Consider the following 13839-nt stretch of genomic DNA (forward strand, 5'->3'; position numbering starts at 1 on the left):
GTCCTTCCCCACCCAGCCAGCCCTCTTCTGTCCCGGGGGGCCTCTCGCTGCCACCCCGCCCCGCAGCACGGAAGGGCCAGGAGGGCTAAGCAACGGACGCGGCGCCCACCCTCGCTCCGCAACGCTTTCCGCCCCTCTAGCAACTCGCGGCCGGCTCCCGCATGCGCACACGGCGCTCACCCCCCTCGGCAGATACGCCGAAGCCGCTTCCGCAGCCAATGGGACGGCCGGGCTCGGGGAAAGGGGGCGGGGCTTAGCCCACCTCTCCATCCGTCCGAGGCTTGTGCGCCTCTTCCCTGTCACCGGGGGCCACGTGGAGCTCTCTACTGACCCCTCCCCGCGGGGGTTGCTGGGATCCTCGCCTTTCTCAGGCCCTCGTCCGGCGCAAGAGAGGTTTCCTCCCCCCCGCCCCCACCCTTGCCATTCTCCGCGCACCCCTTCGTGCCTTGCAAAAGAAGGATGCTACAGAGACACCCGGGCAGCTCCTGGAAGTCAGAGGGTGCAGTAAGGCGGATCCAAAAACAAAATTAAACTGTCCACAGAGAAGATGACTCATTGTTTTTGTATTGCCACGGGGTAGGTACTGTGTGAAATGTGCATTTGCACTGCACTGTTGTTGTTTTTTCCAGGATGGGTGGATGGAGGAAAGAGATAGAAAGTAGGTAGTGTGTCATTTTAGGCGCAGGGAAACACAGGTTCAGAAGGGCCGGATTGAACGTGATGTGAGAGATCCGTGACTGCATTTTCTGGCTTTTTCTTCTCTTGGCTAGAAGCACCCTTGCTTAAGATCACGGCTCAGGCATTTGAGGGTAGGGGGTGTCTCTAACCCTTCTCCATGAAATATTATGAAATATCAGGGCAGTAATATAAAAAACCCGTCAAAAGATGTACAAAAGGAGAGCCAGTGTGGTGTAGTGGTTAAGAGCGGTAGTCACGTTATCTGGGGAACCGGGTTCGCGTCCCCGCTCCTCCACATGCAGCTGCTGGGTGACCTTGGGCCAGTCACACTTCTCTGAAGTCTCTCAGCCCCACTCACCCCACAGAGTGTTTGTTGTGGGGGAGGAAGGGAAAGGAGAATGTTAGCCGCTTTGAGACGCCTGAAGGGGAGTGAAAGGCGGGATATCAAATCCAAACTCTTCTTCTTCTTCTTCAAAACCATCCTTAAGAGGACTGGGTACTCAGTAATATGTTAAACTGCAAAGGGCTTTGGGCATAAAATGTCTTCAAGAGATGTTCAAAAGTGAAGATGCCTACTGAATATCTGCTGGTAGTATGTTCTAGCGACACTAAACTGAGGCCAGTCATGCCTCTGTAACATGGTGGGGGGAATAACAGTCCTCCTCCAGATGATCTCTGCGATTGAGCTGATCTATAAGGGCTCAGGCAGTCCTTAAGGTCTCCTGGACCCAAACAGTTCAGTGCACAAGATACACAACTTATGCCACTCATGCCTGACCTAAATCATTCCTCTAAAGCTACATGTTGCACTAGAGGGGATACTATGCAGAGAGTTGGAAGGTAAAATAGTATCTTATTCAGTTTGTCCTTGTTTTATTGTACAGTATACTGTATCACTAGGTTCAGAGAAACCTCACACTCTTATCTGCAAGATCTAGGCTTTGCAGCAACTACAAAGACCTCTTCCTTTCCAAAAAAAATTTAAGACAACAAGGTTGGACAAGCAAACGGAAGACTTATTGCTAATTTAGTCATGATTTGTTTATTTATAAATATTTATATACCACTGTATCATAAAAATATATCACAGCGGCTTACAAGAATATAAAAACATAAAACCAAACAATAACATAACGAAAGTTAAAAATAAGTTTTAAACAAAAAGAAATTAAAAATAAACATGAACAGACCATTGTGGGGGATGAGTTCTTAATTGCCTACATAGGCCTGGCAGCACAGAAAAGTTTTCAGCAAGCTTTTAAAAGCTGGTATAGAAGGTGACTGCTGATTCTTTGAACTGCCAGTTGCTAAGCATCTACGGAACTTCCTGAAGTTCTAAACAGTCCCTGTTTTTCCATCAGGAGATCTAAGTTGGGAGTCCCACTCAATAATCTCTCAGGAAATCAAAGCACTGCAAGGTATGTGTTGCTCAAAGGTTGAGCTGGTATAGGAGGCCTCCACCTCTAGTTCCAGCATATTGGTAAGAATATAGGAGTACTTTTTGACAAGACATGTAATCTAAGAAACAACTACCTAATCAAGATTGGCATGCTGACCATGGTTTGCCAGAACAACCCTCCCCGGTTTTGATCTACACTTCCCATCATTCTTGGCCACTTGTCTTTGCTGGCAGGGCTGGCGGGAAATGCAGTCCAAAACATCTGGAGGGCACCAGCTTGGGAAAGGCTGTTCTGGACACCTAGAAATTATCATTTCTATCATGAATCAGCTATAAATAAAATGGTGCTTCGAACAAGGAGCATTTCTAGCACCCCTTCATGAGTTGGATGGCCAAGTACCTTCTTTTAAAGAGTTAATTTCTAGCCTATTTCACAACTTAGATGCATCATCTGTAAGAATTATTTATCCCTGTCATATTAGATATGTGTTTTCCAAAGTGGGTGATGCCGCCCCCTGAGGGGGTGTTAGAATGATCCAGAGGAGCAGTTAGTAGCCTCAGGTGCAATTGGGGGACATTGAATAAAAATAAGAGGGCAGTGGAAGCATAGAGAAGAAAATTTCAACAAAAAACACGTTTGTTGTGTAATAATGCTTACTACCAGGTCAGGCACTGTTGCAGGATGGCAACAACGCCTCCCCTGGATCTGGTGGTCGGGCTGCAAGTGAGGGGTTTTCCTGGGCTTAGATGAGCTCTTTTCAGCTTCCCATACCTTGGAAGTAGATCACAGCTTGCCTATTTGGCCAATGGCAGGCAGGCTGTGGCACCAGCCCTGCCCCTGGGGCAGATCAGACTGAGTTTGGGGTCGCTGAGTATTTTTTCTCTCTGAAAAGGTGGGGGGTAAGCCAAATAAGTTTGGGAGCCTCTGTATTAGATGATGGATTTAACCCAAAGGTAGCCAACAGGGTGCCCTACAGATGTCATGCCCCTTCCACAAGCGCACTCTACTTTAATAATAATAATAATAATAATAATAATAATAATAATAATAATAATTTTTATTTATATCCCACCCTCCCCAGCCAAAGCCAGGCTCAGGGCGGCTAACAACAATAAAACAGTACAACAGTACAACACAACACTCTAAAATCATTCATTATAAAATTAATTCAAAACAAACCACTGGCAACCATTGGGCCAGAGCTCCGCGAAGATTGCCGAAGGAGGGAGTCAGGCTGTGCCCTGGCCAAAGGCCTGGTGGAACAGCTCTGTCTTGCAGGCCCTGCGGAAAGATGTCAAGTTCCGCAGGGCCCTAGTCTCTTGTGACAGAGTGTTCCACCAGATTGGAGCCACAGCTGAAAAAGCCCTGGCTCTAGTTGAGGCCAGCCTAACCTCTCTGTGGCCTGGGACCTTCAAGATGTTTTTATTTGAAGACGGTAAGTTTCTCTGTGGGACATACCAGGAGAGGCGGTCCCGTAGGTACGAGGATCCTAGGCCGTATAGGGCTTAAAAGGTTAAAACCAGCACCTTAAACCTGATCCTGTATTCCACCAGAAGCCAGTGCAGCTGGTATAGCACCGGGTGAATGTGATCTCGCAGCGAGGACCCCGTAAGGAGTCTCGCTGCAGCATTTTTGCCTGGCTGGTATGGGGCCTTAAACTCAGATAATGCCTCTTGCTTTCTTGAACGGAAGACAGAGAGGGGTGTGGGAGTATCATCGCTCCAACCACTTTTTGCCTCTGGTCCCACCCACCTCTAGCATGCGGCCCTCAGAAGGTTGCACACAAGGGAAGGTGGCCCCTGGACACAAGTTTCTTATCCTTGTTTTAAAGCATCCTTATTATTTGATCCCAGAAACAGTAGTACTGATCAGCATGGGGGCGGAGGAAAAGAGCCGATTGTACCATCTTCTGTTGCACAACTGTATCTTAGGTTTCATTCCTATAGCAACTGAGCAGGGCTAAGGTGTCCTGCTTTCACATGGGCTAAAAGCATTTGAAGTTACTGAGGCTTGCTTATATTTTTGCTCTGCTTTTAAAAGCAGGACTTATCTCGGGATAAAGAGAAGTTCCAATTGACCAACATGGCCGAAGATGAGAAAAAGCTCTTGATTGAATATAACAAGTGGAGGGATCCTGGATGCTTGTTGGAAGGAAAGACCGAAACGGCCTGGCTCAGGCCTCAGAGGAGACATTATCCCTTTTCTAACCGCAATTCGGCAGAGATTTTTAAAATAGTGAAGCATGAGTACATCAGTGACAGGGCCTCCTGGATAACAATAGGCCCTCCTGAAAATAAGGAAAAGAGGCATTTCCCGGAAAAAAGTAAGCTAGTTTGTAATGTAGTGTGACACACAATATCGCCAATCTCCACAGCAGAGATTATACGGAGTTCCAGGCACTCTTTACCCCAGGTTTGTGATTTCTTTTGGACAATGAGGAACAGCGGAGACTGAGGTGTCTTTATGATATATGGTTTATTTACACATCTATACAACCTGAGCCTATGATGGAGGAGTTTCCAGCATTACAGTTCTGTTTCTCCCTTGGATTCTGCCTTAGATTCAAACTGTCAGCCCACATTGTGCTCTGACTCCCAACTTTCTCTACTTGCAAACTGCAATTATCTTTCCTCCAGCTTACACCATGCCCACTGCAATCCTGAAACTCCTTCCCTGAAACTCTGGTGTTGTCTTTGGCTAGCCATCCAGAACCTGGGGTGGAGATCCACCCATTTACTGGCTGGCACATAGTCTCGGCCCAGTGTACCTGAAGGAGTGTCTCCACCTCCATTGTTCAGCCCAGACACTGAGGTCCAGCTCCAAGGGCCTTCTGGTGGTTCCCTCACTGCGAGAAGTGAGGTTACAGGGAACCAGACAGAGGGCCTTCTTGGTAGTGGCGCCTACCCTTTGGAATGCCCTCCCATCAGATGTCAAGGAAATAAGCAACTACCTGACTTTTAGAAGACATCTGAAGGCAGCCCTGTTTAGGGAAGTTTTTTATGTTTGATGTTTTATCGTGTTTTTAATACAGTGGTACCTTGATTTACAAACTTAATTCATTCCAGAAGTCAGTTCTTAAACCAAAAAGGTTCTTAAACCAAGACACGCTTTCCCTAATGAGGCCTTCTGCCGCCAGTGCCCTTTCACCGTTTGTATTCCGTTTTTAGACCAAGGTAAAGTTCACAAAGTATTTTTTATATATATATAAATATTTATTAGAGTTTTTGAATACAAATGCACCAATAATAAACAATCTTACTTCTATCACAACGTAGTTTCATCACTTCTTTGGACTCCCTCACGTCTCCCGCTCCCATTTACATCGTTAAAAGGTTTTTCCAAGCAAATTATCAACTTGTTTACGATCTTATATCCACTCATTTAAGTATAATCTAGCAATTCTCCATAAAATTTATGTTTTCTTTAATCTCACTTATCATCAATTTCAAAATCTAATTTAGTGGTGGCCAATTTTTTATAATCTAGCATCCTTCTTAACATTCAACCAAATTACAATGTTTTTGTAAATACATCTTAAATTTCTTCCAGTCTTCCTCAATCCTCTCTTCTCCCAGGTCTCGGATTCTGCCAGTCATCTCGGCCAGTTGCATATAGTCCATCAGCTGCATCTGCCACTCTTCCAGTGTGGGTAGATCTTGAGTTTTCCAGTTTTTTGCGATGAGTATCCTTGCTGCCGTTGTTGCATACATAAAAAATGTTCGGTCCTTCTTTAGCACCTTCTGGCCGACAATACCCAAAAGGAAGGCCTCTGGTTTCTTGGTGAAGGTATACTTAAATACCTTTTTCAGCTCATTATATATCATTTCCCAGAAGGCCTTCACCTTAGGGCATGTCCACCAGAGGTGAAAGAATGTTCCTTCATTTTCTTTACATTTCCAACATTTATTATCAGACGAATGGTATATTTTGGCAAGTTTAACTGGGGTCATGTACCATCTATATATCATTTTCATTACATTTTCCTTCAGAGCATTACATGCAGTGAAGTTCAGCCCAGTGGTCCATAACCTTTCCCAGTCCTCAAACATAATGTTATGCCCAATGTCCTGTGCCCACTTTATCGCTTCTCGGCCTTTTGGCTAAGATCAAGTGTGGTAAAGTTCACAAAGTAAAGGTAAAGGACCCCTGACAGTTAAGTCCAGTTGCAAATGACTCTGGGGTTGCGGCGCTCATCTTGCTTTACTGGCTGAGGGAACCAACGTTTGTCCGCAGACAGTTTTTCCAGGTCATGTGGCCAGCATGAGTAAGCTGCTTCTGGCGAAACCAGAGCAGCACATGGAAATGCCGTTTACCTTCCCGCCAGAGTGGTACCTATTTATCTACTTACACTCTGACATGCTTTCGAACTGCTAGGTTGGCAGGAGCTGCGACTGAGCAACGGGCACTCACCCCACCACAGGGATTCGAACCACCAACCTTCCGATTGGCAAGCCCTAGGCTCAGTGTAAACCAAATCGTTCTTAAACTGGACTGTTCTTAAACCGAGGTACCACTGTATTCTGCAGGGAGCCGCCTAGAGTGGCTGGGGAAACTCAGATGGGCAGGGTAATAATAATAATAATAATAATAATAATAATAATAATAATAATAATATATTAGCCTTCTTAATGGCTTTCTTAATGGGTCATTACCCTTCCCTTTCCCCTCTTTCAATGGCCCATCTTGCCAGGAGATTGTTTCATCAGGAAGACAGCCTGGCTTATAATATTTTAACATTTGCTGGGTACAGGGATTAAAAGGTCTGTCACCCACAAACACATAACAATATATTACATTGCAAGTAAATGTTGAACTGTAGGAATCTGTAATTCCACCCCTCTCCACACGTCAACTTTGGAGGAGTAATGAGGGACATTTCCGCACAACAGTTTATCATGGATTCGGTGCTGTGCATGGATGCAATTTTTCATAGCATCCGCATGATGACATCCTTGTCAAAATACCAGCCCATATTTCCCTCTGTTTAAATCCAGATTTACTTTTCCCACAATTTATTTGTTTTTTACTTAGGTTTTCTTCTCTCACATTAATTCCAGATTAAATGGAGAAATAATAAAGGACAGCATTTTTATGTGATTGATGCAGTGGCGTAGTGTGGGGGGTGCAGGGGGGCGGGCCGCACCAGGCGCAACATCTGGGGGGGGGCGCGTTCGCACTTGCAGCTCTCTGCCCCTACCTGGCTCACTCTCTCTCTCACACTGCATTGCTGGCTGTGGGTCGCCGCCCACTGTGGAGGGGGGGGTGCCAGGCGTGCGGTGCAGTGTGGAGAGAGAGCAAGGGACTATCTGTGGGAGGGACAGTGCAGCGGCCGCCCAGCGCAGCGCTGAGGGCGGGAGAGAACCACACCAGACCAGACCAGGCAGCAGCAAGAAGAAGCTGGCAGCTTCATGGGTTAGGGGGCACAATCCACGGGTTAGGAGGTGCAAATTACTTGCCTTGCCCCGGGTGCTGACAACCCACGCTACGCCACTGGATTGATGTCATGTGCTTTGCAAAAATTGTGTGTATGCGTTAACCCCTTAGTTTGCAATGGGCCTACTGCTCACTCTCTGTCCATCCTGCCTCTTGTGCTCTTAACACCCATCTTTTTTGTTCCATTCTCCTTTACCCAGCATTAAGCTGCTGAAAAGTATGGCATTATCTTTCTTTCTCCTGAGGTGCAATTCAGCTGCATTGCTTCCCTATGTTGTAGAGTTATGCTTGCCTCACTCCCCCAAAGTGGTGAAAACTTTCAGGGGTACACACAGTGCTTACCTGGGTTTGGTGTCCTTTGGAAGAAGGGAGTAAATAGAACGAATATACAAACAGTGACAAAGAGGGGTTGGGGGTTGTTCAAAGAAGTGTATTCCTCTGAGGACATATTTCCCAAGCCCATCTGCCCACCCCCACTCCATGTGGAGACTGGTTGTTATTGCTCAATAGCAAGGAAAAGACAATCAGCTAAGAGACATTGTTGTTTAGAATGGGTGGGCATATTTCATGACTGAGCTTTGCTAATGCAAACAGGTACTGGGGATTGATCACTGACTCAGCCACCAACTAATTCCTTGTAAAACAAAACAGAAAACTGATATTGAGTGTGGGCTGAAGCAGCAGAACAGGTGTTACATCATCATCACTGAATTTATTTTAGATGCTGCTTGCAAAACAATGAGGAGAAAGGCAGAGCTTATTTATTTAGCTTTTTGCCTTATCTTGCCTGGCCCACAGTTCCGTGCATGATTAACTTTTAAGACTGGGAGAAAGGACACTGAAGCAGAGTTAAAACAATTTGGTCTGAAAAATTCCCTCGAGGTTAGAGATAGATGACTCTTGTCAGTTTTGCTTTCTAGTCTTTCGAAACTTACCTTTGGTTCTCCAAATTTCTGCAGCAACTTCCATGAACAAATAAATAAAATTATCCATGAAAATTCAGCAGCAATATAGTGCAATTTTCTCCTAATAAGCACATTTCTGTTTGCAGTTTTTTCACATTTTTGCAAGCAACTTTCCCTAACTTTTTGTGTAATTTTTCACTTATATGCATTTTTATACACATTTTCACCTAATTTTGTTTTAATTAGTTGGAGAACTAGATCACAACATTTGTAGAAGTGTGAATTTTGAATCATAGTGGCCAGAGACTGCTGGGATAGGGGAGAATGTTGGTTCAGTTTGCATTTTCTGAAAAGCAGCTTACCCTGGTCTCCCAGGTCCTAGACCAGCACTTTAACCACTACACCACAATGGCTCTTACCAGTACAGGTTACGTCATGATGGGAGCTTCCCACTTCAGACAGTAGCTCTCCAGCTGTTTGACGGGTTGGGGAAGGTGGAGCTGGCAGGCTGCTCTCTCTCTCATGTTGCTTTATTCCAATTCTTGAACATCTGTAGAGAGCTTGTTGATTTAACTCAAAAGTTAGCCAAGATGGTGCCCTACAGATATTGTGGACTAAAACTCCTATCATCCCTGATCATTGGCTATGCTGTTTGAGGCTGATGGGGCTTGTAGTCCACAACATCTAGACAGCACCACATCGGCTACTCTTGCTTTAACCGAATGGTTCTAAGAAAGTCGTCGTCTCCTACTGATTCTGTTTTATGCTTCTTTACTTTGTATCTTGCAGGCCATGCCATCTTTGGATGATGTGCTCCTCAAAGGCAGTTTCTCCTGGAGTGCTGGGCATTTCTCAGGAGCAAATAAACAATTATAATACTGTCCGTGTTTGAATTAAATTGGTTACCAAAAAATTAAATACAGTAGTTTGAAAATAAGTTATGTAAAATATACCAGTACGTTTTTTTTAATTTAAAAATTTGTATCTATTTCCTTGGTCCAGACTAAGTGAATAAGAAATAAATTTAACACACTTGGCTTGTATCTAATGCACTATTTAAGAGAACATTTTGTGTTTGTTGTTTCAGTAATCAAATAATTAAAGACAGTTACATAATATTAAAACATGGGGCAACTGAAATACTTTATTCTTACTGCTCTCAAAATTGAAAGAAGGGAGCTGCAGTTCAGCAGAAGAACATCTGCGTTGCATGCAGAAGGCTCTGGGTTCAATCTCTGCTATCTCCAAGGAGGGCTAGGGAAGACCCCTTCTCAAAATCCCACAGACTGCCAAACACTGTTGACAACCTGAGTTTGATGGACCAAGGGCCCTCCAGATGTTTTGGGCTACAACTCCCATGATCCCTAGCTAACAGGACCAGTGGTCAGGGATGATGAGAATTGTAGTCCAAAACATCTGGGGGCCTGAAGATTGCCTATGCCTGGTCTGACTTGATATAAGGCAGCTTCCTCGACAACAAAAAGTGCCATACCTTAACTAAAAGAGCAGACATGGCCCATGAGCTGCTGCTAGACAGATCTGCATGAAAGGAAGCTGAACACATTTTATTCTGCCTTAACTGAGACAGCAGAGCAAAAAAATATTAAAAAAGGGAATTAAAATGTAGCTTGGTCCCCAAAGTCAGCAGATGCCACTCTGAGTAAAACAGAAGGTGCCCAGATCTGTTATGTAAGAAGATGTTATTTTTCCTATTATTGCTTTCCAGAGTAGATCAGCTGTGCACCATGGCACCTTCAAAGGCTTTCACTGGAACACCTGGGCAGGTGCCCAAGACATTGAGCTTTCATTGAGGGAGGGGAAAGTACATCTCTAGCCTGCTTTGAAAGAAAGTTGTGGGGCAAAATGTGCAGTTGCCTTCTGTCAGGGACTGGCTGGATGAGGAGGAGTGGTAGGAGCTTCCAGCCCAGGAACTCCCCAGGGAGGGCAGGGAAGATGAGGACTTAGACTCCATGTCAGGAGTGCGTGCAGGAGCCAGGCCCTGTGACCAGTAGGACTTTGCAGGACTGGGGCCTTCCTATGTTTGTTTTGAAGAGGCAAGGTGCGGCTGCTTGGTAACTCACTGCACCTGGTGGCAAGAGCCGAGAAGGGATATAAGGTCAGCATTTCCCTTCGGCTCTTTGCCAGAGCAACACGTTTCCTACCTTGCTGCATTTGGCTCCTTGACTTTGTGACTCCTTGCTTCTTGATCCTCGGACCCTTGGCTTTTTGACTCCCGGCTCTCTGACCCTTGGACTCTCGGCTTCCTGACTCCTGGCTTTTGAACTCCTGTTCCTGCTCCCTCCCCGCCATTTTGCCCCCGGTCCTGACGTCCCCAGCCGGGACTTCGATTGCCTGTGAGCCGGACCATGACACTCCATGGTCCTAGTGGTGGGACGTCAGGGAGGAGACTGGGGGGTGGGGATAAGCTGGGAGGTAATAGAAGCAGGAAGGTGGAGCGATCGGGTGTGTGTGTGTGTGTGTGTGTGTGTGTGTGTCAGAAGATGAAGGCCTTTCCAGGGCAGGGCTGGAGGCTGAGCATTTCAGTGTGAGCACAGACACAAGGAGGAATTGGAAGGTACAGCTGCCATTGCACAGCAGCGCAGTCTCAATCCTGCTGCTCTCCTCCTCTCACAACCCGGCTCCAGGAGAGCCCTGCATGTTGCCAAGCAAAGGGCCAGGCAGGCCCATCGTCACGTTGCAGTCTCTGTCTGTTGGGGAGGTCTCCAGAGTAAGAGGCTAGAGGGGAAAGGCAGGACCCAGAAGTCAGTTTTCCAGCAATGTCTCAAGCTGAAGGAGTCGAGCCACAGTCCCCACTGTGTTACTTTCTGTGAATAGAAGTCAGTTGCATTTCAAGCCTCCAGCCTTTTCCTGACCTGCGGAAACCCAGCATTTCTCTGTCAGCCTCATGACACTAACTGGTTTCTGTGAAATGAGAGTGGGTGTCATGTGGCCACCTTGTATATTTTTCCTGGTAGTGAGGAATGTTCCCTCCCTATTAAGACAGCAACAACATCTGTGCTTGTTTGTGTAAAATCAGTCTTGTGCAACCTCTACAATCAGGACCTGGAGAACGTAGCTGACTTATGGGGAGCGTAAAGTTGTTGAGGATGGTTGTCTATCTAATTTTGGGTTATGTCACATGCCTCCCCAGAGGAGTTATTTTGTGGCTGGTGCCCCCAGCACTCTCCCAAAATTCAAAATGTGGCCACTGGTCCAAAAAGGTTGGCGCCTCCTGTTCTAAACACAGACCAACTCTTACTTCTCTCTCCCCCCCCCCCCGAGACGACGTTAAAATGCCTGGATCGGGGTGGCCGACTTAATTCCTCTGAGGTGTTGTGGACTACAACTCCCATCATCCCTGATCGTTAGTTATGTTTGGATTGATGGGAGTTGTAGTTCATAGTAGCACCAGATCAGCTAAGGCTGCCCTAGATTATTCACTGATGTTACATTCACTTTGGACCCAGTCAAGCACCAGTGGTTAATTTAGTTTCCTTATAAGCTGCTTTTCCACTGTGCCCAAAGCTGCTGAGAATAAACATCAGGTAATTATCACAATAAAGCAATGCGTTTGGAACAGCAATTCATTACACGTTAAGTTAAATATGATAAAAGGATACTATTATACTTCATTATTTACTTATTTAATTATACAACACTCAAACCGTAGGCTGCTAAGAGGTTTGCAAAAGGCAGCCTAAACTATTTATTTAAAAATACAGATAAAAACAAACATTAAAAACAAGTTAGATAACATTTGGTTACATAACAAGTTATCATACATTTTGACATTTGGGATTATGTTTTTAGGACACACCTCATTTTCATGGTTGCAAGTTGTTCAAAATTGTTTTTATATTGTCTTTTAATGCTGTAACTCACCCTGGGACCTTAGGGTAAAGGGTGGGTAACAAACAAACAAACTTGTTAAAAATATTTAAAAAACAAGTAATTTTTAAACCATTATATTTATTAAAACCACCTGTTAAAACTGCATGCTAACATTACATGCCTGGATAGGCTTGCTGAAATGTAACAGTGATGGCTCAGCTGGTTAGAGCATGGTGCCAATAGCACCAAGGTTGCAGGTTTGATCCCTGTATGGGACAGCTGCATATTCCTGCATTGTGGGGGTACCTTCCAACAATATGTACAACAAAGGTACTTGCCTAATATGGGCAAGGAGTTCCAAAGAGTGGGCTGAAAGACCAATTTCTTGCAAGTGGGGTGCAAACACTTGTAAAAGTGCCAGTTCCACAGACCTAAGTGATCGGATGAGCACACATGGAGTTAAAATATATGCAATACAAAAGCAAGATCAAAATTAATAGTAAATAAAATTACATAGCTGGCTCAGCTCACGCATATCTAGTGCTGGTCTACTCTAAGGTTGCTACAGCAGCCTGAAGTTGACATAGTTTGAGATCCTTGAATGGGCAAGGGCAGAATCATTTCAGTAGGTAAATGGTTTTGCTGGCTCCCTCTCTTTTTTTACTGCAAAGGAGCACTGGCAGCAATATGGTGTCTGTAATAAATGTAAAATTCAGTGCACAGAGAGAGACAGAGAAGGAGAGATAAAGTCTCTCAGCCAAACTGATTCAGTTTTGTGATACTTCTTGTCTCTGGCCCTTTGCAAGCACAGGCAGGCTTAGTTCAATTTCTACCACACAAATCTGAGAGCTGCTTAAAATTCAGTAAGCTAAGATAGTATGGTTACTGGGGTGAGCAGACCTCAAGTTTTTGGGATCTGCTTTGAGGTTTGTTTTTTCTAGACCTCCAAGATGGACCAGGTGCAAAAGGCAAATAGGTAAAATAAAACAACAGAGTGGCTCTGATCACATTATGAGTTTCCAGTTTCCAGGATTCTTTGAGGGGGAAATGTGCTACAGGCCTGCTGTGTTTGACGCCTTTCTGCTTAGCCTACAGAGTGCTGCCTTGACAGTACCACTGATTTTTGCTCCTGAAAACAAAACACATTTGATCTGAACTGAGAGGTGTGTGTGGAACCCAGCCACAAGAAACTGTTGAGTTTTGTTAAAACAATGAAGTTCAGAGGCGCCAGCTGTCAATGCTTTTCTTGACAGAAGCCCCATTTATATCCTGCCAGAAAAGCAATTTGAAGATCGAGTTGCTAGTTAAAGTTCCCTTTGTTTCTCTTAAAAGCTGGTCCAACAGAGTAACTTAGGATGGAGAAAGTTAATTCACACAAAGAGAGAGATTTTCCACTGAATAGGTGGTGTCAATGCTAGACGAATGCAAACTGTTATGTGGCTTAAAATGCAGCAATGTGGGATTTGATTCATATTTTGGAGTGATCATTGGAAACACTTGCAATGCTGCTGTTAATGCTCACCTCAGTTCTCAGAGCAATAAGATGCTCCAGGGGTGCTGCACTAATTCTGGTTTGGTTTCCTTTGGAAGGA

General features: G+C 45.0%; 1 long non-coding RNA gene across 1 annotated transcript; it reads left to right on the forward strand.

Moving 5' to 3' along the window:
- Position 1: 1 nt before the first annotated feature.
- LOC309338082 lies at positions 2–9297 on the forward strand. The gene is made up of 2 exons (XR_014154681.1): positions 2–576; positions 9206–9297. It is a non-coding gene; the product is annotated as an uncharacterized lncRNA (long non-coding RNA).
- Positions 9298–13839: the final 4542 nt, after the last annotated feature.

This window comes from Podarcis erhardii, assembly GCF_964252035.2.
Source record: "Podarcis erhardii genome assembly, chromosome: 3".
NCBI lineage: Eukaryota > Metazoa > Chordata > Lepidosauria > Squamata > Lacertidae > Podarcis > Podarcis erhardii.